Source organism: Pseudonaja textilis, chromosome 1, assembly GCF_049901715.1.
Source record: "Pseudonaja textilis isolate UNSWEBS1 chromosome 1, rPseTex1.2, whole genome shotgun sequence".
Lineage (NCBI taxonomy): Eukaryota > Metazoa > Chordata > Lepidosauria > Squamata > Elapidae > Pseudonaja > Pseudonaja textilis.
In genome coordinates, this window is record NC_141990.1 from 127,173,877 (window position 1) to 127,201,711 (window position 27,835).

General features: G+C 38.0%; 1 protein-coding gene and 1 pseudogene across 1 annotated transcript in view; both read right to left on the reverse strand.

The window, feature by feature from the left end:
- DLGAP2 (DLG associated protein 2) overlaps positions 1-27,835 on the reverse strand; it is a 241,772-nt gene that overhangs the window by 127,623 nt on the left and 86,314 nt on the right. The window contains exon 2 of the mRNA XM_087916459.1: positions 19,525-19,557. The gene's annotated coding sequence lies outside the window, so the exon portion shown is untranslated. The remainder of the gene's footprint in view (positions 1-19,524; positions 19,558-27,835) is intronic.
- On the reverse strand, positions 24,659-27,404 carry LOC113455288 (conserved oligomeric Golgi complex subunit 5 pseudogene; annotated as a pseudogene).

Below are 27,835 nucleotides of genomic sequence, written 5' to 3' on the forward strand. Positions count from 1 at the left end.
TTAAATTCAAGTAAATGACATTTAGTTGAGAAAGAAACAAGATCTTCCTGTTGATCTTAATTTGGAAGCAGTAAACCTGCTCTTCCTTTTTCAGACTACCTTTATAATTCTCAACAATCTTGTGCTCTCCAACTGTGTTATGACATGTGAAGAACTCCAGCCTAGAAAACACAACTCTGTGTGAAATAGCAAACATGGGATTATTTCACGCCTCAGTAGACTAATCTTTATGACTAACAGAGATTGGATTCACATCTTACTCTAAGTCTTTATATTACTGTGTTTTGAACTGCAATATTATTTATACAGTTTCAATATAGAATGTGGTTTGATTCCAACTCTTCAGGTTTATGAACCATGGTTTATACTGTAGATATGAATTGCAAAGAGAACCAGTACAACTTGTTGAAATAATAACTCATTTTCTAGGGATCAAACAATCCAGCCAACTTTTCTGCAGTGCTTTGCAGAGCCAACATTTTGAATATTTGTGCTATATCTAAGCCAGGGGTTCTTAATCTGGCTTCTGTGGGAAAAATAATTTTATTTTCACTAAAAGCTGAAAATTAGTTTTTAATTCAATATTAGTGGCAGCAAAGTAATCCCGCCCTCTAGATTCCAAAAGCATTGATTATCCTCAGTAATTCTCACTATATAAAATTATACATCCTTTAAAAAAGAGATATTGTTATTGATTTCGTGAATAAATAAAGAAGACCATATATTGTTGTATGATGCATTTGTTACTTTAATAAATGCATTTGTTATTTTAATTAATGCATTTGAGCAGTAATGCATTTTATGCATTTTTCTGAGAAGATGTCAATGGTACAATACAATTAAGAATTTTGATTTTATGCCAGAATTTGCTGCAAGATCCTCTTGTGTTATTAGCTTGACTGCCGTGGATGGAGCCAGTTGTTAATCATTCTGCCCTGACTGTTCAAACTCTCAATGAACTCAGCTCAGAGAGAGAATCAGACAATGGAACCACATCACAATCTCACAAAATTGTTGGATTATCTCTCAAAGTTCCCTTTTTTAATTCCACTAAAACCATGGTGTTTCATTTTCTAGAATAAAAATCAAAAATTATCAAGTAAAACAAATCCAAAATTTCAACTACATTGATGTCTAAATAACTCTCCTTAATATTCCAGAATCTCGTAAATTGAGAAATTGAGGGCATTGTTGGAGATTTTTTTCCTAGTGTCTATAGAATTATAACAAAAGCTTGAGTTTATAAAAAGGAGAAAAAGTCATTACTTTTTAAATGTTAAATTCAGGTAGCTCAATTATGTCTAAATTATGCGTGTTTAGCAACTGTTTTGCTTAAGAGAATATTTTCCAACTAATAACCCTCAGTAGTTTTCACATAAAATCAGACCCTCTAACTTTCTAACTGCTTGCAACAAAAATTGTCAACATTTTGAGTGTCAACAGAATGTCTCATCTACTGTAACTATTCACCTGAAGATGTGTTTCTGAAAATGCTGTGAAATTGAGATTTTGTAACAATGTTTTTCTGCATCCTATGTTCTTTTTCATATTATTTCGGTACATGCCTTGCTATTTGTCATCAATCATCCTTTCACAACAAGTTCTCAATCAAGTCCACCTGTATGTGCTTTAAGAAACTTATCTAGAATTGCTGACCAATTTAAATTCATTCATATGTTCCAAAACTGACATCCTTAGCGCTATGTATATAAGTGATCGTAATGTAGCGAATTATTTGACAACATTCTTAGTCATACAGTGGAGTTAAATTTGGGGGGGATGTGATTGCAAATATACATGCAGAAATATATATATTCTTAATGAATTTACTCCCCCACCCCCCGTGGTTTGGTTGTTACTGGAGGGATGTTGATGCTATATCAATGGTTCCACATCATTGCAGTGTTAGTGAAACTTCCTGTGAACTCTTAGAATTAACTTCAGGAAAAGTCAAGATTTGGTTCTGTATGATATATACAGGAAGATGAAGGACTGAAGGGAGTGCCATTGGACAAGGAAAAACCCAAACATGTATTATTTATGACAGCTCTTTATCCTAGTTGGCAAAAAAAAGAATGAAGAAGATGAGTGGAAAATTAGTAATTATACCCATAATGGATTTTCCCGACCCCCATTCCTGAACTCACTAAATTTTACATAGGCTGTTCATCACCAATTATTTCACAGCTTTAATGGGAGAAGGGAAGAGGAGGAGGAAGAGGAGGAGGAGAGCTACGCCACAAAACAGAGTGAGGAGAGAAATATGTTTCTTTTAAGAAGTACATTTTTATCATTTCACAACATTATTACAGCTTGCCAGCTGTACATACGGCAACATCATTTAATTGGGATTTCACAGATTTCCCATCTTTAAACACATGTCCACATTCTGAAATACATAAAATTCCAAAAGCTAAAATAACTCAACAGCAGTTTCTATGGTGACTGAAATAAAAGTGAACAGCCTAAGTGAGGGCCTATTTTTTAAAATCAGCCTGATGTCTTCAAGATTATAAGAATATACCTGAAGTCTCAGAGAACTATTATTCTAAAAAAGAATTTTTAAGAGAGTGAACATTGGTATTTTCTATAACAAAATTATTTATGCCAATTTTCTGAGCAGTAGATATGATAACTATAGCATGTGAGGTGACTGCATGTTGGAAGTTTTTGTTATTTTAATGTTTATAGTTTAAGCAATTTGATATGGTTTTTATGTTGTTTTAATTCTTGATTGGGATAAAATGCACAATTTGGTATAAGATAGGAAGTATTATAAACAATGTTGTACAATAAATCATGCCAGTGTCCTGCTCAAAAACGTAGGCCTTAACCAGATCCCAGGATTGATCTTGGCATTGCCCCAATAGGAGAAATTCAAGCAAGAGCCTTTGCTGAGCTATGCGGTCTCCATTCATGAATAGTCAACCAAGCATGCCTGAACTAATCAGCAAAGACACATTGTCATTTCTGGACATAGAGCTTGCTATGGGAAATACAGTATGGTACTGAGCACCATACACACCAGTGCATATTTTTAATGTTAAGATATAAAAGGTAAGTAGATCTACATTCAGGATAGGGCAATCTTCAAGAAAGCACTTCAACTCTCAGAACGCTTTGGTGAAATGCCATAATGCCTCTCATATAAACCAAGTATCTTGGTTGCAAAGAAAGGAGAGATGAGTTCCACACCAGAACATAGATAGCAGTAGCAATAGCATTTAGACTTATATACCAGTTCACAGTGCTTTACAGCCCTCTCTAAGTGGTTTACAGAGTCAGTATGTTGCCCACAACTATCTGGGACCTCATTTTAATGACTTTGGAAGGATGGAAAACTGAGTCAACCTTAAGCTTGGTGAGGATTGAACTCCTGGCAGTGAGCTGAATTAACCTGCAATACTGCATTCTAACCTCTATAGCTCTAGATACATTGGTGATAAGGACTGCATTAGAGAAGATGGTATGACAATGTCATCCTCAGTGTGATTATCATAATCAGCCAAAAGTTGCCAAAACTCTTGATATGATAGAGCCATCTGAGATTCAAACTGGAGGTAGGAAGGGGTGGGAGATATCAGTTCTTTAAGAGGCACATTCCATGTGAATGGTCAAGATAAAGGTTGCCATATGGGGAACAGATACTGGAGAAAATATCCTGTCCATAAACGTGTCAGCGAGAAAACAGAAGTCCCTTGTTAACACTGACTATTACCCTAATGAAATATGTGGAAAAAAAAGGGAAGACCTCTCAGATAAAGGAAGCATCCCTTGGCAGCTTGGGTGAGAAGAACAATGGTGTAACTAAAAGCCAATCATCCAGAGAAGGATACAATGGCATACCTTGAAGATAAAGATACGCTGCCACAGATGTCATACACTTAGAAAAAAATTTAAGGTCTGTAGCAAGACCAAATGGCAAAACTGACAAACAGAATAATAGAATAACAAAGTTGGAAGGAACCTTGGAGGTGTTCTAGTCCAACATCCTTCTCAAGCCCTTCTTGGTGTCAGAGTGGTTAGAATGCAATATTGTAGGCAAACTCTTCCCGCAGCCTGGATTTCAATCCTGATGGGGCTCAAGATTGATTCAGCTTTCTATCCTTCCAAGGTCAGTTGAAATAGATGTTTAAACAGATTGGCAAGAACAATATGGTCTGAAGGCAAGAAAGCCTGTCCAATCTCTAAAAAAACAATTGTAGGATTCTGTAACAAGGATTTTTGACATAAAAAAGGAAAAGGATCTCAAATAACATTTTAAGATTTGGACGGGATTAGATGGTACTTACCAGCATAGAAACTGTGGTGGCATAATGGGTAGAATGTAGTATTGCAGTCAAACTCTGCCCACAGCCCAGAGTTTGATCCTGACTGGCTCAAGATTGACTCAACTTCCCAGTAAAATGAGGACCCAGATTGTTGGGGGAAATAGGCTGACTCTATAAACTACTTAGAGAGGGCTGTAAAGTACTGTGAAGCGGTATATACATCTAAGTGCTATTGCTGTTTCAGACAAGTGGTTATCCAATCCCTTGTTAAAAACTTCCAGTGATGGAGTACCCGCAACTTCTGAAAGCAAACTGTTCCACTGAAACAAAACCATCCAGTGTAAAATGAACAAAAAGCTGAGGAGGTGGTAGGGCATTATAGATACAGTAGAACAGAGAGATAGATTAAAGTGGGTATTGGAAACCATTTTGGAAAATCACCCTACAAGCCATATCTCCTGTTGTAGGAGTGGAAGATCAACAGTTACCAAGATTACATTGTGGTCATATCAGATTTTGACCCAGGTATGGCTATAAATATTTACTCTCTAGGAACTAAACTCTGCATTCAGTGACTATTGGCTGAAGTTTCACAACTGACTTAGCCCAAGAGCCTCTCTCTGTCTCCATCAAGACTGGGAACATAAAAATTAAGATTGACAAACCAGTGGAGACTTGCAGTAGCCCTCGAGAATTCTGATGACTGTTGAAGTTTCACACTGTTTACCAGATGAATGGAATTGTTCAGAAGAAAAGCAAGAAACTTGTTCTCCAAACTGAATTTTGAATGATGAGAATTCAATGGAAATGAAATTTCTTCTTGAATGGAGAAGGCATTTATTGATTAATTATTGTCTTTGGAAAGCTTGACTGGAAAAAGCAAGATGAGTGTAGGAGGAAAGCCAAGAAGAGTGTATCGTAGTCTTCCAGTATGTGCAGTGATCTCTTGGCCCCCCCAATTGTACAATTACTAATTAAGTTTGAGGCTATGAGACCACACTAATCAGTCATGAAAGAGACACAGAACCAATGAAAATCAGCAAAAGGTAGTCTATAAATACAGAGCAGTTGCAAAGGTATGAGTTACAATCTTTATTTTAAGATGGAGATGGGAAGGATTTTGCTCCCAGTTATCAAGCTGTGCTGCAGGATGGCCTGGAGAAAAAGTCCTTAAAATAGAAATTTTCTGCCTACAAAACTGAATTCTGGCTTGAAGAGGAACTGAAAAAATTACTGATTAATAGGAGCAAAATATGGAGAGAAGGGAACTATATTATATAATTTTAAACAAGAAAAACAGTTTTAAATATACTGTATGTTTATAACTGCCAGGAAAATTATTTGTTTGTTTTGTGTTAAATCTTTTTAATTGTGCAAACATTTTTTTAATAAAACCCACCCACCCACTCACCCCCCCACCCCGCCACACACAGAGTAATAAATATGGAACTAAATGTGGAATTATTGTATATGGAGCTAAATGAGATTGGATGATCTGAATCAATAAGTCCAGCAATGAGGAACTGGCTGAAATGGAGAGGAAAAGGCTGGTATTTATGTATTGCTTCATTTTGCCCTTATTTGAAGTAAATAGTGCTGGCATTTTAGTAGGATACAGCCATTTATTGGGCAATATTCCTAATGCCAAGAGAACAAGAAGTGTGGAGACTGAGCACACCCAACTTCAGGCTTATAGTGGGAATTTTGGACGAAGACAAAGGAACTTTGAAGAATTTTAGAATCCACCATTTGAAGACCTTTCTCCTAAAATCTGGCTTGTGATGGACATCTATGAGGAGACTTTTAAGTATACTGTATGCTTGGTAATTCTTCTAGAATGTGTTACACAACCTTCTCCAAGGAACAAAAGCCAATGACTGAGTTTTCTGAGGTGAGAGGTTTGCCTTTGCAAATTATTTGTGGGAGAAGAACGGGGAAAGCTAGGAGGCGGAGTTAAAGGAGTCATCAGCCTACATTATTATGTTCCCACAAATGGTCTAAGTCCAAGTCCTCTTCAATTGTCTTGACTCTTACCTAGTACCAATTTAGTGTTGAACTTTAGTTGATTACATTCTTGTGTATAGGTTTGAGCAATAAATCTTCTGAACTGCAACTTAATGCATGGTCCTGATTCTTGGTGCTTGACATGCTTGCATTTATGGAATAGCATTTAAGAGAAAGAAAGTTGAGAGAGAGTGACAAATAATGCCTTATGCTCAGTTCTTCAGGCAGTGAAAGCCACCCACAAGGCAGTAAAAAGACAAGCATAAAACATAAAAATAAATAAACAGATGAGACAAAAGGGAGAATTATGAGCTTACAGAACAAATGTGGGATCTTTGTGGCAGGTAATCATGCATTGAGGCTGCACCCCTAATAATTTATGCTATGCAAACAAGGATTTCTGCCATGAATTCTCTAAACTCTAACAGATTTCAAATAGGCATGGCCTAGGCACATGTCCCATGTATGAATCACAGAGATCAAAATGAAGAGGAAGGCATATCCTATAAACAAGCTGGTCTGCTCCTCAGGAGAGGAATTCATTGCAACATCTACAATATTTTTAAATAGTTTTGATGAAGTAGTTGTTAATTTAATTATTTGCAACTACCTGCCTGATATATAGTTGCAACCTGTGTCAACCTGGAGCTGGAGATCAATTGGCTTTTTCTCTACCTCTTAAGGCCATGTAACAATGGAACAAGGTTGGCTGACAATTTCATATTTTCTGAATGTTTTGATACATTTCACAGGGTCCTAATTCTATCAAGAAGCATTTCAAAGAAATCCTATGTTTAGAATAAAAATTGGGCTTGTAGATTGAACACAGGCTTACGTTTGCATCTATTTCAGAAAATAGCCCAAATCACCAAATCCAAGGTTGCCCAATTTGTTTCATGGCTTGAGTAAGAAGTAAGAAACCCAGAGTTTCTGCTTATATTAACTTATACCTCCAAAAGGTTAAAACAGGTGTTTAAACAGAGCGGGATGAAATTTGGCAGGAACAAGAGGGTTTTAAGGAAAGGAAGCCTGTCCAATTTCAGAAAAAAACAATTGTAGGATTTTGCAACATGGATTTTGACATAAAATAGGGAAAAGACTTATGAATGGTCCTTATCGGCAGAGTTGCCACTCCTTTGGGAACAATTCTTCTTAAATGTTTGGCCATCAGGGATAATGGAATAACACAAAGGAGTCTTTACAAACCTGGATGTCCTATTATTTGGTGTGTAATGTTTAGAGTAGTTATTTGATAGAAATCTGCCAAATTATTAGCAGATAAGAGATGGAATACACCATTCTAGCTTCTTTCTTTTCTTTTTTAATGAAAGCAACTTTTCAGCTGAGGATAAATATGGATTTAAATGCTTCTTAAGGATCTCTATGGAGGTTCTTAGTCACCCAGGTCACGTTTGTCCCAAAGGTCCTTTTTCAAAAGGCAACTGGACTTTCTTTGTTTAAACAAACCTGGATGTCCTTTGTTTAAACCTGGAAGTTTCTTTGTTTAAACAAAGAAGGTTCAGTTGCCTTTTGAAAAAACACCTTTGGGTTTCTTAAGGGTAATATAACACTCCTGACTCAGTTTGGGGGGTTGGCTGTGTCCCCAAAGAACTGTGATTAGAAGTTTTTTCCAGTCAAATGTGATAATATTCCTTCCGACATTATGATAATTAAAAAAGGTTTTAGAATGAGCAGAGATGGATAGGCTATCAGTGGAAATGAAAGAGAGAGAAGAAACAGAATACCATGAGATTTGGAACCTATGGTATAACTGGTTAAAAGGTAGACGCAAAGTAGATAAATGAAAGAAAGGTTATTGTAAGATGAAATAATATTGTGTATAACTATGTAAATAATTATGTAAATATATGAATATATGTTATAAATTGAATGCAAAAATAATGGTAACAATACTTAGTAATAATTTACATACTTAGTAATATGTCAATGTGAGTGAACACCACTACGAACACGCTGTAATAAGTTGAAATATGTTTTTAATTGTGAAAATATGACTAACAAAGGTTTTTTTTTTTAAAAAAAGTAGTTTCTTCCAGTCAGCTTCCTTCTTTCTTTCTGGAGTACTTGGAAGCATAAATAGCATTTTATGACCTCAGAAACTAAGACCAAAGTCCAGAGGTGGTATTCAGCAGGTTCTGACCAGTTCTAGAAAACCGGTAGCGGAAATTTTGAGTAGTTCTGAGAACTGGCAAATACCACCTCTGACTGGTGATTTTATAGTAACCTTACCCTGCCACATCCCACCAAACCACACCCACAGAACCGGTAGTAAAAAAATTTGAATTCCACCACTGCCAAAGTCTAAATCACTTTGAGATGCAACTGAATCAGATGCACCTCTATAGTGAAAGTGTATATTTTGTGAGAAAATAAATAAATAAAACTATTTAAAATATACTTTCCTTTTTTAATGCAGTAATGGAACAATCTTTGAATGAACAGATGTGAAAATGATAGGAATTGGAATAGATTTATTGTTACCTGTGACTCACCAAGCTTAGTGCAGCCTAGCAACCAGAGGTTACCTGAAGACAGCCAACTTGAATTAAATAGTGAGGGAGGCAAAGACTCTCAACAGCTACTAATCAAAGTGGTTTTACACTGCCACCAGAACTGAAAGGCAAACACTTCTAAATATCATTAGACAGCTGACACCCATCCATGAACTGCAGCAATTAAAGTTTTGGGGAGTTGAATCAGGACTCACTGATAATTTTGGGCCAATCATTCTGTCTCAGAAAAGGAGTGGTACGGTGGCCTAGAGGTGGAACTCCTGCCTCACAATCAGGAGGCTGTGAGTTTGAGGTGGGTAGAGGCAGATATTTCTCTCTCTGGGCACAATGAGAATACATCTGCTGAACAAATCTCCGCATTGGCATCAGGAAGGGCATCCGGCCAGTAAATACTCTGCTAGCTCCATTCAGTTGTCCAGACTCCACCCCATAAGGGATTATGGGGTTGTTAAATGAAGATGATGATGATGGTTCTATCTCAGACAAATCTATCTGGCAGTGTTGTTTTGTTGAGAAAATTAAAGAATGCTCACTACAGATATCATCTTGGATTCCTAAAGGAAAGGCAGAAGCATCTAAGTGGGAACAAAAATGCTGAACTTGCCTGGTCTGATCCAGAAGGACTCATAGCATGCTTAGACTTGTTCCAAAAAAGAATAATAAAGCACATGATACAATGCTATGATGGACCAAAGTTCCTATTGTATACCATTCATTTTGTCCACGAATTTAAAAAGGGTGGGGGAGGGGAGGTTATGGCATTCTTAAACTTATGAAGCACTTAACATACCTAATACAGCCCTGAGAAATTTGCTCATATGCAGAACCAGTTATAAAGCTTGATATTATTATTTACATAATTTACAGTTTATTTTGCTGGAAAAGTAACTCGTATTGGTATCAGTTACAATGAATAATTTAAAAAAGTGAGGGTTTCAGATTATAATCCACATACAGGTGTTCATTGTTTAGAAAATGTACCCTCCATGGGTAGAGAAAGTGTTTTTCCTATCTAATGTCTAATACAAATAGGCTCAGAAACATTTTGGTTTCCAATATTTGCCTCTTATTAAGTAGAGAAAAATTGACCGCTGAAGCCAATGCTTCAGACTGGTTCATATTTAAAACAATACCACATACACGCACATTTCAGCTATAGTTTTTGCATAGAACATTTGTGAATGATGGTTCCCATAGAAACAGGAAGCTTATTTCAGCTAAGATTCTAAATGCTTCATTGTCACCCTAATCTACATAGACCAAATTGATACTTCCTCGTTCTAGAAGTTTATATTATGACCGATGTGACACTAAAACTGTCACAATTAAAATGTTTTCCCCTCCATATCAACTGATTATTTGTTCTCCCTTTGCATCTTACTGATCCTGGTAATTTCTGTCAAAATTAAGTACACTAAAATGTGCTAGGAGAGGATTTGCTTCCCAACAATAGTCTTAATGAATGCACTTAGGTAGAAAGAAATTGTATATTATCCTCTGACTTTCTCAATTTCTACATAAATTAACTGTATAAATTTGCACCCTGTAATGTTGTAAAGTTACCCATCACTACGTTCATATGATACAAAAAAACAGGGGAAAACCCCCCATGTACATTGATCTTGATCAACCTATCAGAAATTCAAAATATGTTTGGGCAGACAGATAGTCCATGACTTACAAGAGTTTGTTTAATAGTTTCAATGGGGTTCAAGTGAAGGAGAAGCCAGATACATTTAACCACTGTGTTATTAACTGTTATTAACTGTGTTATTAACAACTTCAGTGATTCACTTAACATCATGGCAAAAAAAGTCCTAAATTAGGGCAAACCTCTGAACAATTGTCTCAATTTTACCAACAAAAATTCTGGGCTTAATTGTGGTCATAAGTTGAGGATACCATGTATATTAAATTCAGTGAGCATAGACTTTGATAGATTCCTTGGCTAGATTCTAGTGAAAAAGTAGATGAGGCCAGAATACAAAAATTAATAGGACCAAAGCAATAATTCTGATTTTATTTAGTTATAATGCATAATCAATTAATGGGATTTCTCCCCATGTATTTAATAAGTAATTGAATAATTACAACCCAGTAGGTATTTTTGGAGGACCTTTGAGGCTATACTCAAGGCTCTGGAAGAATAAAGGTGTTATACAGCCCTAGGAACTTAAATTATGTACTTTTACATCAGAAAAAATCAGACTTTACGTTGCTTCTAGGTTTATAATACTTTTCAGTTTTGCACATAATGTTTGACCCCGTATTATGCTATTTTATCTTGACAGATTAGCATGACTGTAATCAATTCATTGCAAAGATAATGGTTTCAAAATATAAAACATTTCTAAAGAAGGCAGGGCCAGCCTTCTGTAAATATTTTATAAATGTCTTGTGTTAAGCAAGAAATAGCCTGTTCTTTATATAATATTCTGCAACCCTGAGATATCATGACATTTCAAATGTTTATTCATTGTATATAGTAATGAAAGATAATTGGTATATCTATACTGGACTATTTTTTTCCAAATAATTTCTTTATTTTTGCCCTCACTTATCAACATATGTTGAGGACCACCTGTATGTTATCTCCAATCTAGAGCTAACATTGATTTTTTTTTTCATGATTAATAATCATCCACAAACCTCTAATCCATGAATTTATCCTCTCGTCTTTTAAATTCCTTCAAGGTAGTGACCACTACCAGAACTTATAATAATGAATTTGACCATTTAATTCTATGTTCTGTGAACAAGTTCTTTCTTAGTTTGTTTTAAAACTCTTTCCAATCAGGATCATCAATGATCTTGTCATTGTGAGGGAAATTAGAGGAGGAAGTGTGTTGGATATGTTCACCACCTTGAGTTATTTGTAAAAAAAAAAAGGGGGGGAGGGGGGATAAATAAATAAATAATCAACAAATTTAGTTAGCTCATTCTTATCCCTAAGATAAAAACATTTATGAACCAATTAAAAAGCACCATTCCCAGCACAGCTCCTTGAAGAACTCTGTTTTTAAATTTTCTCTTTATCCTTACTCTTTGCTTTCTATTTTATAAACATTCACTAGAAGAATAGGTTCTCTTATTCCATGGTTGCCATATCATGGGCTATATCTTTGATGAGAAACTTTGTCAAACTGATTTTTCTTTAGTTGTGTTTGTTCCTGTTATCTTTCTTGAGATAGAATAGAATCAAGATCATGTGAAATATTAGTACCGCTTTGTAAAGCCTTCGAATTTATAAAGTCTAGACCACATTTAGAATACTGCATCCAGTTTTGGTCAACATATGATAAAAAAGATGTAGAGACTCTGGAAACAAAGGTTATTAGAGGGCTGAAGGCCAAAACATATGAAGAATGTTTGCAGGATTTAGGTATGTCTAGTCTAGTGAAAAGAAGGACTAGAGGTAACACTAGAGTACTGTTCCAATATTTGAAGGGCTCTTACAAAGATGAGGGGATCAACCTATTTTCCAAAGCAGGATAAGAAACATCGGGTGGAAACTAATCAAGGATAGAAGCGACCTAGAACAAAGGAGAAATTGTGAGAACAATTAACCAGTGAAATGGCTTGCCTCCAGGAATTGTGTGTGCTCCATCACTGACTGCTTTTAAGTAGATATACGGTCTACTGTTTGAGCAATGGGTTGGATTAGCAGGCATCTAATTTCCCTTTCAACTATGTTATTCTGTTATTCTTTTGTTCTATTACCGCTGATAAGAAATTGCCCAGAATACAGGTCATGCTGACTGGTCCATATGTACCTGGATCTTCCTGGTTCCATTAGTAAAAATTGGGATCTTTGTCTCTCTCTTTTATTTCACTCTGTTCGATGTTATATGAAGCAGAATGAAACACTGCATAACTTTGGAATTAGCATTTATAGAACTAGTTGTTACAGAATAAAACATCTGTATTATATTTCAGAAGGTTATTGCTGTTAAAAACATGTAAAATATTTTGTGACTAATTAAACTCCACAGACATTAATACTGGGAATCATTACAGGCTCCAAATGCCATCCATGTATCTTCGTTTAATTGTGGAATCGCTGAAACCAATTTTTGTTCTTTTTGCAATGCAGCAAATACCATGGATACATAGAAAAAGCATTATAGCTGTCAGGGCCTCATTTCCATATCTTTGATAACTGCCCGGTTTTGTCCCTCTATTTATTTAATTGTATTTATAGAAGTATTAGAATTTTAGGCCATGTCCCTAGGTGGTGTATAGAAGTACCAAAAATATAACAATTTGAAGCATATGAAATCCTGTAAAAAGGATCAAATCTTATATTAACATAGAGGAAAGGATCATTTTGGTGAGATAATTATTTCAGACAAGGAAGCTATTGTAGGTCAGCTGAATGAGATTTGATTTTAAAGCTTTCTTAAAGAACTTTTTTTTTCTCCAGCGAATTTCACAAATGCACGGAAACCAGAGAAAAGTGTTGATCCCAAGTCATATCCAGATGACTTGGCTGACAATGGAGGCAACCTCCCCAAATTAACTTAGTGAGCATTGAGAATCTTTCAGCAGGAGGCATTCTTTCAGGGGTCCTGGCCCAAGTCATTTTGGTCTTTAAAAATAGGCAGATTATAGTACTGATTATAATTAGTACTAAGGTAAAGGTTCCCCTTGCACATACATGCTAGTTGATTTCAGTTCTAGGGGGCAGTGCTCATCTCCATTACAAAGCTGAAGAGCCAGCGCTGTCTGAAGATGTCTCCATGGTCATGTGGCTGGCATGACTAAACGCTTAAGGTGCACAGAACACTGTTACCTTCCCAGCAAGGTGGTCCCTATTTTTCTACTTGCAATTTTGTACATGCTTTCGAACTGCTAGGTTGGCAGAAGTGGGACAAGTAACGGGAGCTCACTCCATTACACGGTGCTAGGGATTCAAACCACCAAACTGCCGACTTTCTGATCAACAAGCTCAGCATCTTAGCCACTGAGCCACCGCATTCCTTAATTAGTACTATCCAGGTGCAATATCATTCCTTGAAACAATGGCCCTAAATAAGAATAATCGGAGCTGATGGCTTCGCTAGTGGCTGGTTTAGATATCAGGCTCCTACTTAGATGCTTAAAACTCACGTAGTAGTGGAACAGTCACTAAAAATCACCTAGTAGTGGAACAGTTGCTAAGAATCACCTAATAGTGGAATAGTTGCTTAAGACTCACCTAGTAATGAACCAGTTGCTAAGAATCACTTAGTTGTAGAACAGTTATTTAAAACTCACCTAGCAGAGGAACTGTTGCTTAAGAATCACCTAGAAGTGGAACAGTAATGACTAAGACCTAAGTGGCTGTTCACACCCAGTCGATTCTCCTGGCATCACCGCAGCTGGGTGAATCCCCTCACTAAAATAAATGGTACATGAGCATGATTGCCTGCTGCTGTCAGTGGCTCTCTAATGTGCTATGTGATCGCTTAATTCCCAGACCCATAATAGAGCTGCTGCCCCCCATTAAGCCAAATTTCTGTGCAGAAAAAAAAAACGCTGATGGTTTTCCCTAATGTGGACAGACTTCTCCAATAACAGCTATTGTATCATGGTTGGTAAATCCATTCACAACACAAAGCAGAAGATCAATGGAGCAGTTGCAGCAATGACCTTATTGCTACAGTAAAGGAAGAAGGAAGAACTAGAGAGAGCAGATTCTTCACGGTTACCAGGATCTGCAGATGAACCCAATACCACTTTTCTAAAGCTAATAAACGATTAGCTGTACTTTAGTATACAACTCAAAGAAGAAGGAGAAAGGCAAGTAATCAAAAACAATTCACAGATTATCTGTCACATCTGTAATTTAAGTATGCCTTATAATAAGTGTGAAATGATGGCTTGAAATCTTTAAAACAAGCAACGTAACAACTATAGACTATGCAAAATCAAGGTCTTTGTAATGTGCTAGCAATATCCTACATCTTTCGAGATATATTTGAGCTCTGGTGGAGGGGCCATTTCTGGAAGTTTTTAAGGAGACCCTGGTTTTCCCACCATCCTTAAAAACCCATCATTGGATCCCACCTGCCTAGACAACTTTCAACCAGTTTCCAACCTCCCCTTTTCAGGGAAGGTTGTTGAACAGGTGGTAGCCTGACAACTACTCAAAGGGTCCTGGATGAAATGAATTTACTGGACCCTTTCACATCAGGATTTAGAAATGGCATTGGTCACACTTGTTGATGATCTTTGGTAAGAATGGGATGGGGAAAATGCAACCATCCTCACTCTCCTTGACCTCTCAGCAGCCTTCAATACCACTGACCATGGTATCCTTTTGGGGTGGCTACAAGGGCGGCACAGTCTTGTGCTGGTTCAGGTCCTGTCTCCATGGCTGGTCCCAGTCAGTATTATTTGGGAGTGAGAGGCCCAGCTCTCGGCCTATTTTTGTGGCATGCCACAGGGCTTGGTACACTCTTTTACTCCTTTTAAACATCTATATGAAGCTGCTGGGTGAGATCTGCTGCCACGATGGGTTGAGGTATCTGTATTATGCTGGCGATACCCAACTCTATATTTTCACTCCTGATGATCCAAGTGATTCAGTTGCTGCCCTCCTGTGGTGCCTGGAGGTTGTGGGGGCCTGGATGGAGGACAATAGGCTTTGACTGAACCCTGGCAAGACTGAACAGCTTTGGGTGCAAAGGATACTGAGATCTGGGACTTTGGCATCTTTTAAACTAGATGGGGCTGCACTCCCCCAGATGGATCCAGTCCTCAACTTGGGAGTTCTTCTGGACTCACCGTCCTTGCTCAAAGAGCAGGTGGCAATCACAGCTAGGACAGCCTTTGCGCTACGTCAGGTTGTGTGCCAAATTCAGCCTTTCTTGGATCTGTAGTTGCTGCATTCAGTCATTCAGACCCTAATCATCTCATGATTGGGCTGTAACAACACGGTCTACATGGGGCTTCCCTTGAAGAACATTTGGAAGTTACAGCTGGTACACAGCATGACAATGTGGGCAGTTCTTGAGGTCCCAAGAATGGCCCATATAGTAGCACTGCTCTGCAAGCTGCATTGGCTGCCAGTTTGTTTCTGGGTACCAATTCAAGTTGTTGGTAACTAACTTTAAAGCTCCTTCATGATATGGGCCCAGGCTGCTTGGCCCCAATCCTCCTGACCTGCCGGAATAGCCTAAATGCATGACTCTGCCAATGGAGGAATATCACAGTGGAGGTGGTTGATTGATCAACGATGGATCCCCCCCTTATCCTGCTCCCTCCCTTTCCATCTTTTCATTCACCTTAGTGTTTTGGACTGTTAACTTGTTTATGTAATTGATTTCTTTGGCTTTATTTTTGTGATTCTAGGCTGCTCAGAGTTTCCTTGAGGCGAGGTCTCCAAATTTGACAACTTTAAGACTTGTGGACTTCAAGTCCCAGAATTCTCCAGCCAGCCATATATATAAAATACATAATGGCCTTATTGGCTTTTAATGCCTTTTTATTCCTCTGTTTTGTTTGAAAAGAATGCTGCAGTAACCTAGTGTGATAGAATTATTCACCTCTTCACTAGGAGAGTCTGCTAGATGTAGATTTTTTTTCCAATTTAGGTGAAATTTAGGATTTTCATGTGGACACTCTGGCCATGAGCGCTTGCTGTCAATCTCAGCTATGATGACAACTGCATTTTTTCTTTGAAAAGAAACAGCTGGCTATTGTTGTATATACCCTATCATTATCTTTCCTCTCTTTCTATAGCCTTTCTATAATATACCATTAGCTTCTATTTTTAGTTGCCTATTTATTCCCAGGCTAATTTCAAGATGCTATTAAACTAGAACAGAGAACCTGTTGCCAACCATATTCTCTGAATCGTTGGGGGTCCGGCAATATAAATCCCTGCTAGATGCCACCTCCTTTGAAAGTCAAATGGTTTTCAATCACCAATGTTTTTGTGTTTTTTTTGCAACTACCTGCTTTCTTGACTTATCATCAGCAGGACTGACATGAACATGGTTGTGCTCATTCCATTCTTACAAAACATTACCTTTTCTTTTTTCTTCTTCTGCAAAGCTTGGGAAAAAAGATGTTTTTATTTGCTAGGTGTGTTGGTGGCCTTATAGACAAAATAGCCTGACATAAATTAGGTAGCATATTAATTAGCAAATCTAACTTATCCTTGTGGGTCATTACAGCAACTGTACTATAGCATGTTTCTTAGTTCTTAAAACCAAGAACAAATTTATGAAGAGTATTAAAAGTTATAATTTGTCAATATAACCTCATTGTAATAAAGTTATTAAATATATTTACAGTAATAAACTAGAGGATTCTAGTTTACATATGCATTACAAGCCCAGCTCTTATTAAATATGGTTCACATTTCTAAATCCCTGGCTTAAGATACCAAAACATCAAAGCAGCGCCTAAAATGAATTTATATTGTGGATTTAAAAATGGTAATATATCATTATATTACTAGAAGTTACAGTGCTTCTATTAGAGGTATCAATATACTCTCTGAAAATTATTCAGCTATTTAATGAATAGATTGTAAAGAAAGGCCTAGTTTAGACAGCATATGAAATCAGCATCTTGTGTGATGAATGAACCACTGCAGACAATGGACTTTCTAGTCCTTTGCTCTTTTCTTTATATCAGAGGGAGTTTGGAACCTATTTTAATTAAATTTAATTCAGTGTGAATGTCCACACACTGTAAACTGTGTTTCAGTTAAACAATAGATGGATAGCACCTGGGTAACCTGTACCACTTGAATGGGTTTCATGTGACCTGTTTGAATGCTCAAGAACAGATGCATCACCCACTGGCCAACCCCACCCCCATTTTACTGAAGGGGGAAAAAGTCACAATACATCACATGACAACAACGTGAGACCACAAGTTTGACACCCCTCCTCAAGAAGAACTATGCTTGGGATATGGAGAAAGGCATACGAGAATCTAGAATATTTCCCTTAAAAAAAAAAAAAACCCTAAATGATCTACAAGCTTTTAACATGATAGAAGATGATTTCACCATAGTATATGTATTGCACACATGTGAATATTGATGAATAAGAGGGAAAAGTTTACTTTTTCTATTATGGATGTAAATCAGGTATGATCAAAAATTCAGGAAATATATTCCTGAAATTTATTTTAGGAAATATATTCATTCTACCTTATTTTTATGAAGCTGTCAGTTGTCTTCAATCCCATGTTATCCAATTAACAATATATTCTGCTCTAAGCTAAACTAGCTGACCACTTCCACAAGTTTTAATTTAAATTATCTTGTTTAAGGATTTGCTTTTGGCTATAAAATCCAATTTCATGAAGTTACTGTATAACATTAAAGCAGCATACAAAATCCAAATGGATTTTTCTTTTACAAGAATTTGAAATATTTTTCCCCATGAGACTCTAAGTTCCTAAGGTCATAACTCGTGCTGCCAGATATGATTTGTGTATATACTGTTGTTGTTCTCTGGCTCCATCTAATGGCTGGAGCCAAATAGCAATCTGCATTATTTGGAAACTGACCCAGGCCCAGCCCTTTAAGGGTCGTCCACCCATAAACAAGTGCATCCCCTTTCCTTTAGCATTTGGAGGAAATAGAAGCACCAGGAAGTATCCAGCCTAATTAGTGACACACATTCATCTGAGGACAAAAATCCACAAGACATACACATAGCATCACTGGTGAGATTTAGATTTATCTGTATTTATTAATTATTATGCTCACCAGCAATTCAACACTGCTTATTTTGTATTTGGGTTCTTATTGAATGTATTCCTACTTTTCCCTAGTTTCACCCATCCTGTTCCTTTATTAAGGTATCCAGATCTACAGACATGGTCTGTTTTATTGGAGGATAGGTGGGTTTAACTGCATATCAAACTGCACACGGAGTAGTGAGGGAAGAACAATCACTTTACCTTGTTTACCTTTATCCCTGTTTGTTTAGGGCTCATGAGCTTATTTCTCTTCCTATTTTGGTTTTTGACCTTTTTTCATTCTCTGGGACATTCTTTGACTATGATGGCAGTGATGGTTTGGGCTATTGATTGTACAAATAGTCCTCTACTTACTATTTACGGCTGTTTTATTCGTACCTAGGTATCCAAAACAGTTCAAAGCTTGTAGATACAGATTAGTGTGAATATATTGTAGAAAAGTAGATGGAGATTAAAAAAAAATGTTTCATTTCTCCCCCCTTTATTAATTGAGTTTGAAACCAAATTCAAGATAATCACAAATATCAACAAGTACGGTAATCAAATAAAGAAAATAGAAATTTTAAAAATAAATAAAGTTGAACTTTTTTTAAGCAAACACAAACAAGAATCAGTGAAATGACCAAACTATTTGGAGAGCTTCTAGGTTTTAAAAAATAATTTGACATGGTACTGCTCCTTATGGAATGGCCTAGCTTTCAAATATATGTGTGAATTGTGTGTTAATGCATATACTTTTAAACAGTACTCAAATATTAAATTATATGGTAAGAATTATATTGTAAGAATTTGACTTTTGTAGTAAAAAATTATCAATTTCCATTTTGTAGGATTTCGGATAAATTGTCAGTATTTATTTGTTCAAAATATTTATTCAGACACGTTTCACAGACAATACAAAATATATGATTGTTAACACAAGAAATCCTGCATACACACATGAGTACATTTAACAGCACGTTATACCACACATATACAACATAATTCCAGGCTAACTGTAACTTTACCTGCAAATGCATGCCCTGTCAGAGAATCCAAACCTGAAATTAAAAAAGTAAAAAACAAAATAAAACCTTTAGCATTACTTTGAATTGAACCTCCACCTCCACTGTAACAAAAATTAACTGTATCACTAGATAATGATCTAGACATCGAGAAAAAAATGAAGCATTATATTTCAAAAACAGTGCAATTAAATTTTTCTTAAATATTTTCTAGAATGTAACTTCCATAGTGCTTTAAAGAAATTTGATAATCCTTGATTTTTTTTCTAAACTTATTTGAGATAGTTCACAATATTGCTAAGTTGCTGATAAAGAAGTCAATCTGATAATATTTGTACAAGCTTACATGTTAGCTGAGTTTGAGCCCTACTTTTCCCAAGAACAGATTCAACATGACAAAATTACATAAAGCTGCTCCTTTGCAAATTTGTTATTATTGTATATAATTGTGTAATGTCGATGTGTAGAATGAAACTCTAACTACTGTGGGGGTGAAGAAATTATGGCTTTCCAAATACTGATGAACTACAATCCACAAGCTGCAGTCAAATGATCAACCATGAATGTTGTATTTCAGAAGCTGTAAAGATTTTCCCTTTATGTTTTCAATTTTAGAGAAACACAAGGATTTAATACCCAGACAGGGAGGTTATGGCAGTACTGATTTACTGTGGTCAGAACTTTATCAAATGTTTCTAGTAGAGTAGAACTAGATCATTACTTTATCATGCCATGAGGATTCTGCTATTACTAAATTTGGATTAATTATTATTTGGTTTATTATGCAATTTAGATAATAATTCTCATTTTTTTTTATTCCTATAGAGATATTGAATCTCATTTTTGAAGGTACACAAGAATGAATCTCCTTTATACAACTTGGAGGACCCTGAATAGGTTGAGAGTTGGAGTTCCTAATGTAAAACCAATATGCTCAACTGGAGATTCTTAGCGAACAACAATATGCTATGTGAAAGTTGAGAGACATACCAGTCTGGCCCGTCTGCTGGTATGTTGGCTACTACCAGAAACATGTACTGATAATTACTTATTTTTGGCAAAGCCAAGAAGGTGGCTTCATTCTGGCAGTTTAAAGTTTGACCTAGATACAGGAGAAGAGTGAATCTCATGTCCTTCGCATTCAAAAGGCTTCCCAAAAGATAAACATAAATGAGCGTCCTGAGATTCACAGGAGTGGGAAGTTTCACCTTTTTGATCAGAGCTGACAACCATGACTGGATATTCTAGGCAGATATTCTTTAATAGATTTGGGCAGTAAAGAAGAAAGTTCAGCTAAACTACTGACTGAAGTGCTCTGAAATCAGTTATGAGAGATAAGCAGCTGCAGAAGGATCGTCTCCTGCACTACGGACAGGCAAGTTTCCTTTCAATATTTGCAAAATGTTGCAGGTATGAATATGCAATCTAAACCAAGGTCCAAAGTCCAACCCCTGCAGATTTCTGATGTCAGCCCTTCAAGGCAGTCTAGATACGAAGTAGAAACCACAAAATTCTATCTCTATTGTAACATTCACACATACTGATTGGATGTCATGCCACAGTCTGATAATGCATTTTTGAAAGAGATCTAAACGATCTCTGTGCTTTTGACAGAGTGAGCATTTCTCCCACTTGTAACCCATCAGACATCTGGTGATAAGAAAGACACAGTTAGTTTCCATTCGGTGCCAGGATGGTTCCTGATCTTATTATGGATAGTGCTGTTTACCAGATGATCCAGCAGCCATAACTTCCATCGTAAAGATTTTAAGGAAGAACAACGGAGAGAAAAGATGAAGACATTCTTTTTGTGCCAGAACATTGTGGGATAATTTTAAAATATGTACAGCTCACCACTGATAATGCCATTTAGGATAATAAACTAGATAAACATAGCTATTTTTACATAATTGTTTCAGACATCTGGGGAAATCACTTAATCTTTTTTTTTTTTACTTCTGTATTAAAGAGATATTTTTCTTCTTCACTTTTCTTTCGGAAATGACAGATGCTTCAAATCGCTAACAGCCATTTTTATTTCTTCATTTGCACATGTGGAAATTTAAATGTAAATATGTAGATGTTTTAAAGTACTAATAGACATGTTAGACCTAAATGATTAGAATAATTTAAAACAATCAGGCAGTTATGTAACTCTTTCTGATATAACAATGAAGCATCTGAACTGAATTGTCCTACTCCCTATATGTCCTCAATTATACAAATTAATTAGTGAGGTATGAGTAATAGTTCAAAATATTTCTAGTTTCAAAATTCTTGGTAGATTGTTAATGTAAACATCAGGAATTTTAATCATTTTAATAACAAAACAACTGCCACAACTGCACCCTGAGAGAATGGAATATTTAATATGATATAAACTTTAAATCTTCTACAAGTTAATTGAAGATATGTATAGTATAAAAACAGAACATTACTGAGCGTTGTATCCATAATATTTTCAATGTTATGAATTAAATCACACAATATTACTTTCTTAAAAAAAAAATCTACATTTGCAAGTTGCATATAGAAAACCATCCTACCATGAACATCTTGTATAGAGAATTAGGGCAAATACACGCAGAGAGAGAAATACAAATCATGATGTGATTGTGTTTTGGATGTTATCTGAATTTAAAAACAAGACTGGGAAGGAACCAGAAAACTTGTCCCTACTTTAGGTGCATTCATTGCGGGTTTTGTAAGGAAAACCCACAAAGCCTTTACACAAACCTGCATACATATGGACATAATAACTTATTTATGTTGTTTGGAAAAGGCCATTTCATATTCTGTCCCATACATATGTATTAACTAGCTGGATACCCATGCTTCGCAATGAAACAATGTGATCGGGCTATGCAGGAGCCCGGGCTTTCCTTCTTCCCTTCCTCCTTTCCCTTTCCTCCTTTTCCTTCTCTTCCTCCTTTCCTTTCCTTTCTGTGGCATTCGGAAAAGACTGAGCTGAAGTCTTCACTCCGGTCCGTGTTTCCAGCGGGAACACGGACCGTTCCTATTGGCTGATGCTGTTTGACAGCCGGCTATAAAAGGGAGCTCTCAAACGGCATCAGCTGTTGTCTGCCAGCTGGCTGCCTTGTTAGCGCAGCAGCTGTGGCAACCCTTTATTGCTACAATAAAGTAAAAGCTGAAGTTCGCTCCGTGTTTGCCTCAGGTTATTCCACCACTCCACAACACTGGCGACGAGGGCGGGATACATATAAGAGGCAACCGGGCAAGGAATCGCTGAGCAAAGCCACTACAAAAAGAGCCGAAGTCACTACTGAGCCGAATGTCACTTTAAGAGCTACTGTCACTATTCGCGAGCACAAATTTCAGCTTTCCTCAAAAGATCCGGCACCACTGAGTCGAGATGACTTCGAACGCTGCATCCCCGCCTTTCAGACCAACAGCGGAAACATGGGAGTCCTACAGAAACTGATTTGACTGTTTCCTAGATGCCATAGACCTTGCTGACATTTCTGACCATAGGAAAAAGTCCTACTTTTTAAGTTTTTGCGGAGCCACAGTGTTTGACACTGCTACGGCATTATTGGCTCCATGTTCAATTAAGACTGTTCCATGGGAAGAATTGCAGGAAATTCTTTCCAACCACTATTCCACTAAGCCATCCCGAATTGCCAGGCATCATGCTTTTAGGAGATGGATTCAGGCTGAGGGAGAGACTATTAGTGGGTACATGGCTGCCCTACGAACAGCTGCCTTGCATTGTGGGTTTAGAGACTATCTGGAAGACATATTATTAGACCAACTAGTTTGTGGAGTCAGGGATTTAAGGCTACAAAGGCGTCTATTGGCTAAAGGGGATTTAACCCTTAAATTAGCAATTAAATAGTCTCAAGCTGCTGAACTATCAGCACTTTCAGCAGCAGAAATTCAGGGAAATCCAATTAGCCAGAGCAGCTCAGCCATCATTACGATGAAGCCTCCTCAGAAGAAGACTATGAAGAGGCTAATGATGTAAATTGCCTCAGGCAGCAAAAAACCAGTCAAGGGGAGAACAGGCCAAACCCCAGTCTACCTCCACAGCCTCAGCCCATTTGTCTAAGCTGTAGGGGAAACCACCTCAGGGCATCCTGCAAGTTCAGGAATGCCATTTGTCTAAAATACCAAAGGAAGGGTCATTTAGCCAGGATCTGTCAAGCAGGAAAGACTTTTGCCCAAAAGCCTCAGACAACCCAACATTTCCAAAAACAAGTTGAAGACTGTTTTACCTGCTATCAAGCCAAGCTGACTAACAAAGGCTCTAACAAAATCAGTGTTTTTGTTTCTATAGAAGGGAAACTTTGCAGGATGGAGGTTGACACAGGTTCAGCACTGTCCATCATCTCATGGAGCATTGTGAAACAACTACTTCCCAGAATGGATAAGAAGAAGCTTCACGGCTGCCAGTTAACCCTACATGACTACCAAGGCAGAACCATCCCAGTCATTGGAAAAGGCAAGTTTTTTGTACAATTTCAAAATTTTAAAGGTCACTTGCCTTTAGTGGTAGTGGATGGTGCCCTCCCTAGCCTGTTGGGGTTAGACTGGTTCCCTGCCCTTGGCCTACATATAAGCGGAATCCACTCTATTACAAATGCTAAAGTGGACATCTTGTTTAATGACTATGCTGATGTGTTCAGCGAGGGGCTGGGATGTTATTCAGGAACCCCAATATCTTTCAACTTGGACCCTCAGGCAGTACCAATCCGTTTAAAGCCTCGAAGGGTACCTTTTGCAATCTGCCCCAAATTAGACATGGAACTTGACAAATTAATTAAACAGTGTATTAGAGCCTGTGGACTTCGCAAAATGGGAAACCCCAATAGTGACACCCCTGAAGAAAGATGGTAGCGTAAGAATCTGTGCGGATTACAAGATGTCATTGAATAAATATTTACAAATCAGCGCTTATCCAGTCCCTGTTTTCCAGCACCTACTACGTTCTTTTGAGCCAGGAACCATTTTCACAAAATTAGATATGTCACAGGCCTATCAACAGTTCCCTGTTCATGACACAGCTACTGAACTACAAACTATTGTAACACATAGGGGCGCTTTCAAATGTAGGCGCCTCCAATTTGGCGTAAGTGTGGCCCCAGGAATTTTCCAAATCCTTAATGGAAAGACTTCTTCACGGATTACCGGGTGTCTGGAAAGGGGACTTCAATTCGGTTGGCGCCTTCGTGAATAAGAACTGGATGACGGATCTGTATGCAATGATGTCTCCCACCGCTGGGCTGTTGGAGATATGCTCGCTTGTCTGGAAGAGCATTGGTCTGAATGATCTTAAGAGTTTGTAGGATTTTCCCAGGTCAGAGATGCGTCTGCAAAGGGGTGCCACGGCTAACTCAATCTGAGCAAAGTCGGCTGCCAGCCTCATTTTCCCGCCTTCGCCAAGAGGTTGGAGCAGGCTAGCGTTGTGGATGAAGACCTCAATGGCCCTCTGAGCAAGGCCCTCAGTCCTGTCATAGACGAAATCGTAGCATTCGAAGTGCCTGAAATAATCGTTCATGATCCTGGAGATGAACCCCTGCAGCTCCCTCATGTACAGAGAGCAAAGGACATCCGGCTTTTTGAAGGAGGAAGGGACCCAGAAAAATCTTCCTGATGCATGGTCATGATAATAACTTCTATGGAGTCACCCACAGAGTCTAGCAAAGGTTGCACAGCGTTGCCCATCAAACCGTGGATTGTCTTCAAAGCAGCATGAACGGTTTTCTCCAAAGCGCTTGGAAATCCACTTTGGTTGGAGATCACTTTCAGAATGGATTGGTGTAGCTTGTAGAGGGAGTTCACGACTGTCACATTTCGTCTCTGCCCTTCGGTTAACAGGCCGATCACCTGGCTGGCTTCTCCCTGTGTGGACAGAAGTTGTTCAGACTTCACACCAAATAACTGGATAGTCTTGGCCATGTTTTTTGATACCGCAAAGCTGAGGTTTACATCCACAGCTGCCACGTTCAGCTCACTTGCAATGATTTTAATGATGCTGTCCAGTTCATCAGCCGATGGAGGGTTGCGACCTCCAGGAGGAAACACCAGGTTTATGGGATCAAAGAGTCGCGACAGTGACTTCGATAGATAGGCAGCTTCGTACGGTTGCAAAGAAATTTTCAGTGCTTTTCCAGGTCATAATCCTGTTTCTTTCAGGATTTCAATCACATTTCTTTGAATGATTTCGCTGTATTGTTGAAGGCGCTTCCAGAAATCATTATACAGCCGCAGCAATTTAGGATATTCGCCTTCAAAAGCCTGTTTCAAAAACATGGAAGTCTCAGATGCTTTATGAAATTCTGAAGCCAGAGTTTGAGTCACTGCTGTCCAGAAACAGTACAAAATGTCAGAGCTCCCATCCTTTGCCAACTCATCAATGAAACACACGTGGGTCACAGGATCCCTTTTCTTAGACAAGACCTTCTGGAGATGTTGCACCTGTCCACAAGCCACACAGATCTGATCCATCAATTTCTCCATATTGGTCCAGAGAGCTGCTCGGAAGGCTGCGGTATTTCCTGGGGTGGGCATAGCTGCTCGACCGGGACCACCTCTAGCTACTTGAGAGGGCTGAGTCAAAACTTTAAAATCCAAAGCGTTGCTGACATTCTCCTCCAAGGCTGTGCAATATCCCTCCACCACATTAGCGATTGTAACTTTTAATGTTCCAAGATTGTAGAAAACTTGAAGAGCAGTTCCTTCTTGAGTAGGATTCTAGGTTTCTATTCCTTGTTCGAGCAACCTTTTGGCCTGGTTTTCTACTTCAAGTCGAGCTCTTGCAATGAAAAGCAGTTCGTTTTCAATTACCTCAATTCCAGAAAGGTCTATTCCTTGAGAAAGGTAATCAAGTTAATTGAGAGCAGCTTTGGTGATCTCTCGGCTTCCACTTTGAAGTTGGCCTTGAAGTCTTTTGCTGAGGTACAAGATCCGTATGATTCTCCTCAGCAGGTCACAAGCAGCCTGAAGCCTTGCTAACTGTGCCATGTGGGATACGATTTTGTTGTAGGGGTCAATAATTTTGGCTTTGATCCTGTCAACAGTGCTCTGGAGGGTGCTAATTCTGGTCTGCATCATTTCCAGAACACCTTCTGCTGCCAAAGCAGGTATTTCCGATTTCCATCTGCTGTCTCCGTGGGAAGGAAAGTGAGGAGAAAAAAAAACTTTCCCTTTACTTTCCACCGCAGCTTAACGATCTTCTGGAAAACAATATATCACTTAAAAGGCCAAAGTTCCAGGGTATTCAGATGTTAATTGTTGTCCTGGTTCAGCCAAAAGCTTTCTCTGTCTTCACTTCCTCCTGCACATAACTTGTCCGGCTGAGAGGTTCTTTGTGACGGCCATTGCTGACCATCTCTCCACCACCTTTGGAAAAGGGAGTTAAGCCGGCTGGGAAGGGAGGGTGCGATATCCCCCGACCCCTGCCCAGATCTCCCCTCTCTTCAGTTATCCCTACAGGATAACTATAGCCTCCTAATCCAGTTGGATTGAAGGCACTCCAGCAGCGAGCGTAGCAGAGATTGCGCACAAACGCGAATTCCTGCTGCCTCCGAAGCCTGACAAACCGGAAGGCCCCCATTGCCCATTACTCGCGGTGGCTAGATGACCATCCGGCAGAGAAAGAGTGACTCATTTTAATACAGGGAGCCCTGGAAGCTTATGTTCAATCGGTAAGAAGCAGAGAAGGGAAAGAATTTGTCCCCATCTATCCCGTCATGGTGTAACTTCTGCAGAAGGGACTGAGCTCCCTTCAGTAAATGTTTTTTTCTGCAAAACATTGGAAGTCCCTGATCAACCCACACGGTATACCTCTGAGTTCCTACGAGTAGCATCTCAAACTTGCTCCACAATCCACGGCCTGTTTTGACTTTCTTCCTCGAATGCATTCTGTGTATCTCACCCTTTTTTCCCAAGAGGTTTTTTAAAAAATATTTTATGGTTTTAATTGAAAATCAAACACTTCTATTTGAAAAGGCTTTATTTCTGCGTTGGTAAAACAAACTAATCCTTAATCAACAAGAGAAAAAATTTGCTTGGATTTAATATTTTCTTGTCACCAACTGTTGGTATATATACATACACACACTCACACACACACATGTATACATACATATTTTATGTTGATTTATGAAATTTCAGATTACATCAGTGTGATGTTGTATGTACGTTATAATTGGAAATGTAATTAAAATATTTCTACCAAGGATTACTGGGCGTAATTCCGTTCATCGGCGTACATTCCTGGTGATGGTCGATTCTTTTTCTAAATGGGTAGAGCTGACTTTGATGACCACCACAACTTCAGAAGCTGTCACTA